Here is a 9,292-nt window from a genome sequence, read left to right as displayed (position 1 = left end):
ATATAGATGTAATCTAGCACATGAAAATAGTTATGATGCTTCTTAGGGTCCTATAATTTATAGGATCTCAAGGTGATTGAGTATTTTATCTTAGTAATCTTATATTGTAAATAATTTTCCATCTACAAATGATTTCAAAATAAAAGAAAAGTAGAATAAAAAATGAAAAGAGGGTATAAAAAAAGAGGAAAAACAAAAAAACATTGAAAAAGAGAAAATAATATTGAACCCCACCAAAAGAAAGGAAAACAAAAGAAATAATACTGAAAATGTTGCAATTCTAAATTCCACTACTGATAGATAGTTTTCTTCATCATTGATAAATAAAGGTTATGTGCAGCTTGTTCAAAATGCCACAATGAGTAGTTATTTGTTTAAAGATACAGTATAATCATGGTTAAACATGTTTAACTTTATGTAAGTTAGACAAGAGAATAAAGATTTTCCAAACAATTTAATCTTGGTAAAATAGTAGTTAGGTAGAAAATGACATTGATTCAATTGTTTAATCTGAATCAATTGGAGAAATAAGCGATAGGATTTATACAGTTTTTCATTTTGTCATAAAATAAATAATGTGGGTTTTCTAGTCTAAGTTCACCCCTTAGATAGAATAAAAATGTTAGTTTAGTTAAAGGGTAGGTAAAATAGTTGGTTTTATAAATATATGCCTATGTCCCTTTATCCTAAGTTTTAGTGACAATGAAAAAAGAAAAAAGGCCCAAATGGATAAAGTGTTTTCATGTATTTCATATTTCACCTTTATCCTAAGTTCAAAAGAAAACATATAAAGGCACATATGGACAAACTCATTTTGTCATGTACGGTTAATCGACGCCATTGTCAGAGCATCAGGATCATCCATCCCTCAAGATCCATGGCCCTCATTAACTTTCAGCCCCCCTCTCCATCCTACCTTTACCAAGGGGGGTGGGGGGGGGGTGGGCGCGGGCGGGGGGTATGAAACGGCAATTTCTCCCACTGGGCCCCGTCCCTACATGGCACCCTCTCTGAATTTCACACCTCCCTCAGCCAATAGTGCTTACCACCCTATACCCCCTCTGAAACGACCTTCCCTTCATCTATTTTACTGGGTCCCTACTTCATCACCTCTGCCACTTATGTTGTGCCACGTTACCTAGCCATTATCCAATTAATTGCTTTCCCGACAAAAATAACCATTCGACATTTAATTCACCTTCCTGAGTAACCATTCAAACTTAACTATCCCATGCCACCTCCAGTCGAACATCCCATCATTGTTTAAAAGATTCTGAAACATCCCTTTCCTTCCTTTCACTCCTCATTATCTGTAAATCATAGCTTTTACACATCGACCATTTTCAAAGCATTTCCTCATCTTCAACCGAATTAGAATTGTCAACTCTCTATCTCTTTTCCCCTAACAATTCATTCAACTTAAAATGATTCATGGTAAGCCTTCCTTTATTGCACTGTAATTATTCATTGATACAATCATGCCTCCAAAGAGCAAGACCCAAGAGAAAGTTGTCAATCCATTAATTCCTCCCCGCATAGATTTATATCACATTCCTCTAACCGACATGGATGATTGGATCAGTGAAACCCAGTGTGATTTTGACTTTTTAGAGCTATATTGTTCGTTGGAAAACAATAATGTAGAAAACAAAGATGAAATCAAACTCTGGGAGTCAAATCTCCCTCATTATATCTTCCCTCTGACCTTCCAAGCCCTTGAATTCACCAGAAAATGTTAGGTCTATTATCTCCCTGCCCAAAGAGCTATCATGGCCCCATCCGATCACATCCTCTATACCATTACTGCCCAGTCTATAAACAAAATGATGTTAGCTCCCCCTATGGAAAATAGTGCCCTTTATCCTCAGAAACCCTCACCCAACTTTATCAAAAGTTGGATTCCGCTGCAAGAGCCAAAAGTTTTGAGATCTTGCCTGGAAATGCCCAATTACCTAAGAAGAATCCTCCATACCCTTCCTCTATCTTCTGTGATGAAGATAAACAAATTATATCCATAATTTCATAAATTTTGGGTTATTATTCTGATCAGTGGACATATGAGCCCATTTTAGGTTTACTCTTCATATTTTCCACAAACAGTCAACCATCCATTGTACTCAACTTCAGTCAATTCTTGGCTGATGGCATTCATGAATACTTTATAAAATTTCCAATAGAGCAACTCTTTAATTACACTTCCATTTTAATCTACATGTTCCTTTATTATCAATCATACAAGTTCAATTTTGCAATGTAGAAGCTAGATGATGAGGGAAACCAATAGCCGATAACTTTTTGGACTTCATTGGTCATGAAAGAACAACAATGATTCTCTTACAAGCAGTTAATTGAGGAGTTTTTTCACCCAGCCATGAACATCCTTAATAGTTCCATACAACCCAGAATTAATGAAGATATCAAAAGGATTTTACATCTAACAAAATAGGCGAAGGCTGGAGATTGGTATTTATACCGAAACTGCATAGAAATCAGAGTTTATGGATTCGAATTAGCACCATACAAACTCCCTAAATACAACCCCATGAGGATTTTTGGCTTGGAATACATCAAAAAAATGTTAAATTCTGATGACATTCATTTTGTGGTGGCTAAGAAGAAAGCATAGTTTCTCATAAAGACACAGGTGGGCCCATTTATATGCAATACTAGGACAACAGGTGAAGAAGCAGACAAACTTCTTAAAGAGATGAAATTTAGCCTATGTTTTACATGGCCTTATCACCCTTGGGGTATTATTTCAAAGCTCAGAGTAGAAAATAAAACTACTCCCTACATCCATACCTCAAGGCTTGAGATAGAAAAGTATGCAAATCAGTTGGAATGGATAGAGAATACTTTGTAGGAAGCTGAAGAATAACTATTTTCTACTTCAATTTTACAAATTCCCACTCCTCAAGAGAGGAGGGATCATCATCAACAATAGGAAGTGAGGCCAAAGAATTTAGGATCAGTTACAAAAAAAGGGAAAATTTGAATGTTATGAAAGATGTAGAAAAAGAGACAAAAGAGCATGTTGCCATCATAATTACAGACTCACCTCTGACTAGCATCAAATTTGTAACATCTTCTACCGGCCTTTATCATCACAAGGTCAGAAGAAAACAAAGCTAGATTCAAAGAATATCCAAGGAGAAAAGGAAAATATTGTTTTTTATAGGTACAAACAAATTAAGCTTAAGAATGAGATTCTTAAGAACAATGCCTACAATCAGTTTTGGAAGCAAACTTCAAGATCACAAAGCAGATTGTTATCAGTTTTTGACACAAAGCATGGAAAGATGCAGATGCCCTTTCTTGAGGCCCAAATTCTACATCGAGAAACATCAACAGACTACAAGAGTACTACATTTTAGTTCAGCACCAAAGATATTCATCCCATTGATCAAATGGAGATGCATAAGAAGACTAGTGTTATAGCTCCAAATACCACCCTTGGTAGTTGTGATGCTTGGCTTATGGCCTAGGGCAACCCCTCCTCCCAGACTTCATCCAAATATTTTAAAAATGGTGTTTTATTCCCTGTATGCTACTTTTCCCTGAGATAAAAGCGTGTACACATGGGTTAGTCAATACCCAAACCGCGTATATGTGTTAAAACACTTAAAATAATTAAATTTCCTTAACTATGGGCGGATTTCACGAGTTTTACCTGTTGATTACCTCCTAGTGCCCGTGGCCCAACTATTTCCCAACTAAAAAACTAATTGGGAGAAGTATAAATAGACTTCTATGGGAAGGCCTTAAGGAGGAGAAGAGATAGAATTACTATACTGAGATTATCCCTAACTGAGTCTCAAGTATCCATGTGCTTCAAGCACTTCCACAAGTTTCAAGAAACACTTGTTTCCTTGAGTGTTGATGTTCTCCCACTTGCTTGAGATATCATGGTATTGGTTATAGAAGGAGGCTGTCCAAGACCAGGAGTAGATAGATCTAGAGGACGGTTCTGCTTAGAGCTGGATGAAGAAGACTGAGGTGAATTCTCTCGATGTTGGTTATAGCTTTCTGCAATAAAAAGAAACATTGTCTTGTTCCTGAGATTTACTTTTTTTATGCATCAGATACTATTGTAATTCATGTATGAATGTTATTTTGGTGTATAACTAATTATCTTGCTTATATCATATAAAGTTGATTTCATTAAGATGCGTTATCTATATGCTGCTATGTATGTTTGGATTGGTTGATTTCCATATTCAAGGATCATCAGGAGTTGCAGAGGGTCTAAACCTTGCTGGAACTACCCAAACGAAGGACATCCGGGTATGGTCGCTATCACATAGTTTGTTTATATAAGCATGTTGCCTGAGTTGTATGAATGTTTCTTACTGTAGTTTGCTCTTGGTCTATTGGGGTTTCAACCCAAAGCCCTAGGGTACTTATTCCCGTAACAGAATTGGCTACTCCACTCAGGATAACAATCTTGTTATTCCTAGTTTGGGTTGTTCAGTGTCAATTAGGGCTCAGTTCTTGGTTTGCTTGCTGTGACAATATTGTTTTGTCCAGTAGAATCTCAGATCTTAAGTCAGATCTTTTTGATCTAGCTTCGTTTTTTATTTTTCTTGAAAAGCTTAGTATACGCACTTTTGTCTCTTTACAATAGCATACACATGCTTGTTTCTGTGAAGTGAACCCATGTATATGTGAGTTTCCTTTACCAAAAGTGTGTGTACACGTCTCTTTGCTTGAACACAATCATGTATACCATTTTTTCATGCTTTTTTCAAATCTCTCTGCCCAGAAAGATTTTTTTCTGGGTCTATTTTGTTTTTGAGTGGTTAAATTTTGTTTTTAGAATTTCATTATTCAATGAGCTTACTATTTTGAATTCTCTTCCGCTTTGAAAACTTTTGGCCTAGGTTTGCTTCTGAGTGAGTTGATGATTTGTGTTTTGATACAGAAGACTTCTTATAGAGGTTCTACATTGTTCTGGTCCTCCAGAACAACATATTGTTTTCAATGTTTGTGTGAAGCTTGATTATTGGTCTACTTGCTTTGCTTTCCGTCATTTAGTGGCCTTACACCTTTTCTTTCTTTTTGAAAGTTTCTTTTTGATGAATATGAAAGTCTTTCTTTCTTGACTTCTTCGTTAGTTTCTAAAAGCTCTTTTGCTGCCTTTTGGGTCAATTAGTAGAAGTTGAAGCCCTTTTTGTTCAAGTTTTCATTTGTTGTTGAATTTGTGACTTGCAAAGTTTCCTTGTGCTTCTCTTTCGGTCTTTGAGTCTTTGGTGGCATTTTGAGTGCTTTCGAAAGGTTGTTTTCATTGCTTCTTGAAAAAGAAAAGTCCTCAAAAAACATTGTTTTTGTCTTCTTTTTCCAAGTTTGATTTTGGTTTCTTTTGATTTTTTGAAAGTGAATTTTGACATTTTTGGATTTGTCCTTCTTGTTTGGAAAAGATTTTGTATTCAAAATTTTTATTCTTTTCAAACACTTACTTTGGCTTATTAATAAGTTATAAACAATTGCTTTCATTCTTTTTAGAGTAATCTAGGATCTTGCATTTTCATGTACACCTTGCATTAGGGTAATTTTGCAGTATTAAAGAATCAATAGTCTTTTTGGTTTTTGTGAGTGTGAAGTGTGTTGTAAGAAAAGAAAAGAAAAAGTTTTTGATTTATAGAAGTTTCGTAGAACCCAAGTAGAAATTTCTTTTCATTGAAGAACAAATGATTACATTTCATATAAGTTATTTTTTCATTAATTTCCTTTGTGTCATGCAAACACGATCAGTTTCATTTCCATTTGTCCCTTTGACTTAAAAGAACAGCCATTTAAAATCAAGTGCTTAGTAAAATAAACTAGAACTTTTTGTATTGTCATCAGAATACACCAACAAGTTTTAGGTTTATTTAGGTCCTTGGATTAGGTGAGATGAGAGTAAACTCTCCAAGGCTACTCTAAATTGTAAAACATAGAAGTCTAATTAAAGAGTTAAATCCAATAGCATTAGGGAGACTGAGAAAGCTCCGTGACTGGGAGTTAAACACAAGGGTTCGTGAAGATAAGGATGAGAGATACCCCCTCTCTTACTTGTCGGATCCTACCTCACCACTATTTTGCATGACTTCTGATATGAGTTGGTGTCTTAGTTGCCTATCTTAGGGATCTACACAGGTGGCTGCGGAGGGGAATTTCATGGCACCTAAGGTTGATGTTGCATCACATCCAGCAGTACTTCTGGAGGGAACCCTTGCGAAGTTTGGTGGCTTGCACCGGCAAAGGCTATTGTCTGGAGGTTAGTGTAACTACCTTTGATACCATCGCTAGTAGGCTTGGGGTGTAATTACCCCAGTTTATTTTCGGAAGGCCCTTATTATTAACTTTCTTGTATTTTGGTGTTCGGTCCTAATCACCCGAAGTGGAAATACTTGGAAGTTGTTTGATTGCTGATATCTTTTAGGGATATTTTAGTGAGTGTTTGGTGCTAATAGTCGGCCTAACATTTAATTTTCTTGAGTCTTTAAGTAGATTTTTATGAAAATATTTCAAAGTGGCTGACCGACCATCTCGACGGTCCTAGAGACTTTGTGGGCTTTCACCTATGAGTCCATAGACTTCTCCTAGAAGGCATAGGAGCGATCCTACCAGTGGTAGCAGGCCCATCAGAGATTGATCCTTTGCTTGGGGGCATTAGTTCACAAGATAGACTTGGTACTACTACAGAGTTAGAGAGGAATACACTAGTTCTTTCTTGAGTACTCTTCCAGTCGGAAGATAGTATTAAAGTAGAAGAGATTTCAGAGTCAGTTGCAGCTCTGAATTATCCTCTCCCTCCTGATCAACCAGACATTTTGTTATACGTTGGAACTCTGACTCACAGGCCTTCGAGCCCAGGTCGACACACATCTATCCCTTTGATGACCACTGCTAGAAGCATGGCATCCACCATGAGTGTTGCGAGCCTGCAAACCCATATCTATGCAAGGTGGGGGGGGGACTATTTCCATCCCTTCTAACACTCCCAGCATTTCCTTATTTGGGTCTACTTCCATTCCGTCGACGAGTGGAATTTCTCAAGCTAACACATCCAGTTTTGGATTTTTCCCTTTTGGAATGCCCTCTCAAGGTATTCCTTTAGTTCCATTGAATATACCATCAACCGCCTCCACATCCATGATGAGTGGATCGACCTCTTTTCAGGGTTTCCCATTTGGAAGTGGTCATATACCACATTCCAATCCGATAGTAGGGTCTATGCCTTTTCCTTTTACGAGTCAAGGTAGTAACCGCTTTCAGAGTTGGACAAACCCTACGGTTAGTGGGATAGGAGCTGGGAATTAGTTTTTAGGCCAACAAGGGAATGTGCTGTATTCCTCAGTTAATTCATTTCAAAGCTTTTCACCCTTTGCTAATGCTTGGAACCCTTATCAGGGGCTGTCAGCTCCTTTCAATACTTCATTAGGGGGTAACTTTACCGGTTAGGGAGGATTTTCGGTAGGAGTTTCACGCTTTGATTCAGTAGGTTCTACAAGTTACTTCGGGAAACTTGGTGCCTATCAAAATCCAGGTCATTCTTTTTAAACCTATGGGGACCCCGCCCAGTCTGGATGGAATTCCCAAGGTCCTCCACAACTTCCTTTTCTAGCCACACTTAATCTGCTAGACTTGACTAAATTGATGAATGATCCAATTAGGTGCAATTTGGGTTGGCCTCCGATCCCAACTAGACTTCCATCAGATATTTCAAAATTCGAAGGGAAGAATGGTTAAGACCGAGAGACCATGTGACCACATTCCATTTATGTTGCTCATCAAACTCCCTGAGTGATGATTTAATCAGGTTGAGGTTATTTCAGCGCACCTTAACAGGGAACATGGCCAAATGGTATATAAGGTTTCCAAGGGGAACCTTTACTTCTTTCACTGATTTGGCTAATATTTTCTTGAACCGTTTTTAGTTGCCTGTCCCTTACAAAGCCAGAACTAAGCTTCTAGCGGATTTTCATCAAGACATGACAACACATATTTCAGATCATATCTAGGAATGGAGACAGAGAAAGAGTCTTATCAAAGCTGAAATTCCACCAGATTTCCATCTCGAATGGTTTCTAAAATCTTTACAACCTGAAATCTCTAAGGATGTTTCTCTTTCTGGTGTTTATTCAAAAGAGCAGGCTATTTTTTGAGCCCAGCAATTAGAATTGATATATTCTCAGTCTAGGACTTTTCAGACAATCCTACTTGACACTCCTAGATTCAAGGTTGATTTAGCCAAACTGAATCCAAGCCCTCATTCCGATGGTATATTTGTATCAATTGACACAAATAAGGTGAACCTTTTGAAACAATTGCAACATTTGTCTCTACAAACTACTTCTTCTAATCAGGAAGCACCGTCTACAACTTTGCCCTCCCAACCTACCTCCATTAATGCCATCCAGACCTCTAACCCCAAAGGAAATCAACAATCCGATTGGAAGAAGAAGGGACGAGGTAAGAAGAATAACAAGGAAGGGAAGGATAATGCGAACAAACCCGGTAATGGTGTCGGTGAGGGTAGAAATGAATCTAAGAAAAAGGTTAAATTTCCATGCATGTTATGCAATGGAGATCATTTGACTCACCTCTGCCCCAAGATTTAGGATTCTCAGTGCTTGTTAGTGCAGCGAGGGTCCTCTAGCTCCCAAGCTGTCCTAACTAACCCTTTTCCCCAAGGGCAACAATTACTTTCTAGCGCGAACTTGAATGCTGGTACCTCCACATGGGGCAACCAGGAAGGAGAAAATTCCTCAAATGTTTATATGATGAACTCTCATGTCAACGTTGCCACATGTGCACGTGATTATGGTGAAATGGAAACATCTAAGGAAAAATTTGTTCTCGAAACCATAAATCCACTTCATATTGAGCAACCCTCTATTGATTCTATACCATAGATACCGAAAGGTTCTGCTAAGTGCTCAAAAATTAACCCTATTGCTAGGGCAGCCCAGAACTACTCTATTATAGAACATATGGCTCAAAGTCGTTGCGTGATGTTTGCATTGGAGGTACTCCAGTCGTGTCCTACTCAAATAAGTGCTTTACTTTCAGCAATCGGGGTAGTAGATGCAAAAAAAATTTTAGTGCTCACTTTTGATATGCTCAGTGTCAAAAAGAAATTTCCTCACCACATGGTTTTCTGGATAAAGTCTACTTGCCGAAAAAAAACCAATATTTTTCAGATAGTTATAGATGAGGGAACTTCCACATCCATAATATCTATGTCATGTTGGAAGGCCATTGGATCACCTTTAGTTGTTCCTTCACCAACTCTCTTAACAACATTTGA

The sequence above is a fragment of the Pinus tabuliformis genome, chromosome 9 (assembly GCF_031772625.1).
Source record: "Pinus tabuliformis cultivar Carrire ecotype Pingquan chromosome 9, CPIR1, whole genome shotgun sequence".
Classification (NCBI taxonomy): domain Eukaryota; kingdom Viridiplantae; phylum Streptophyta; class Pinopsida; order Pinales; family Pinaceae; genus Pinus; species Pinus tabuliformis.
This window is presented reverse-complemented; position numbering follows the sequence as displayed.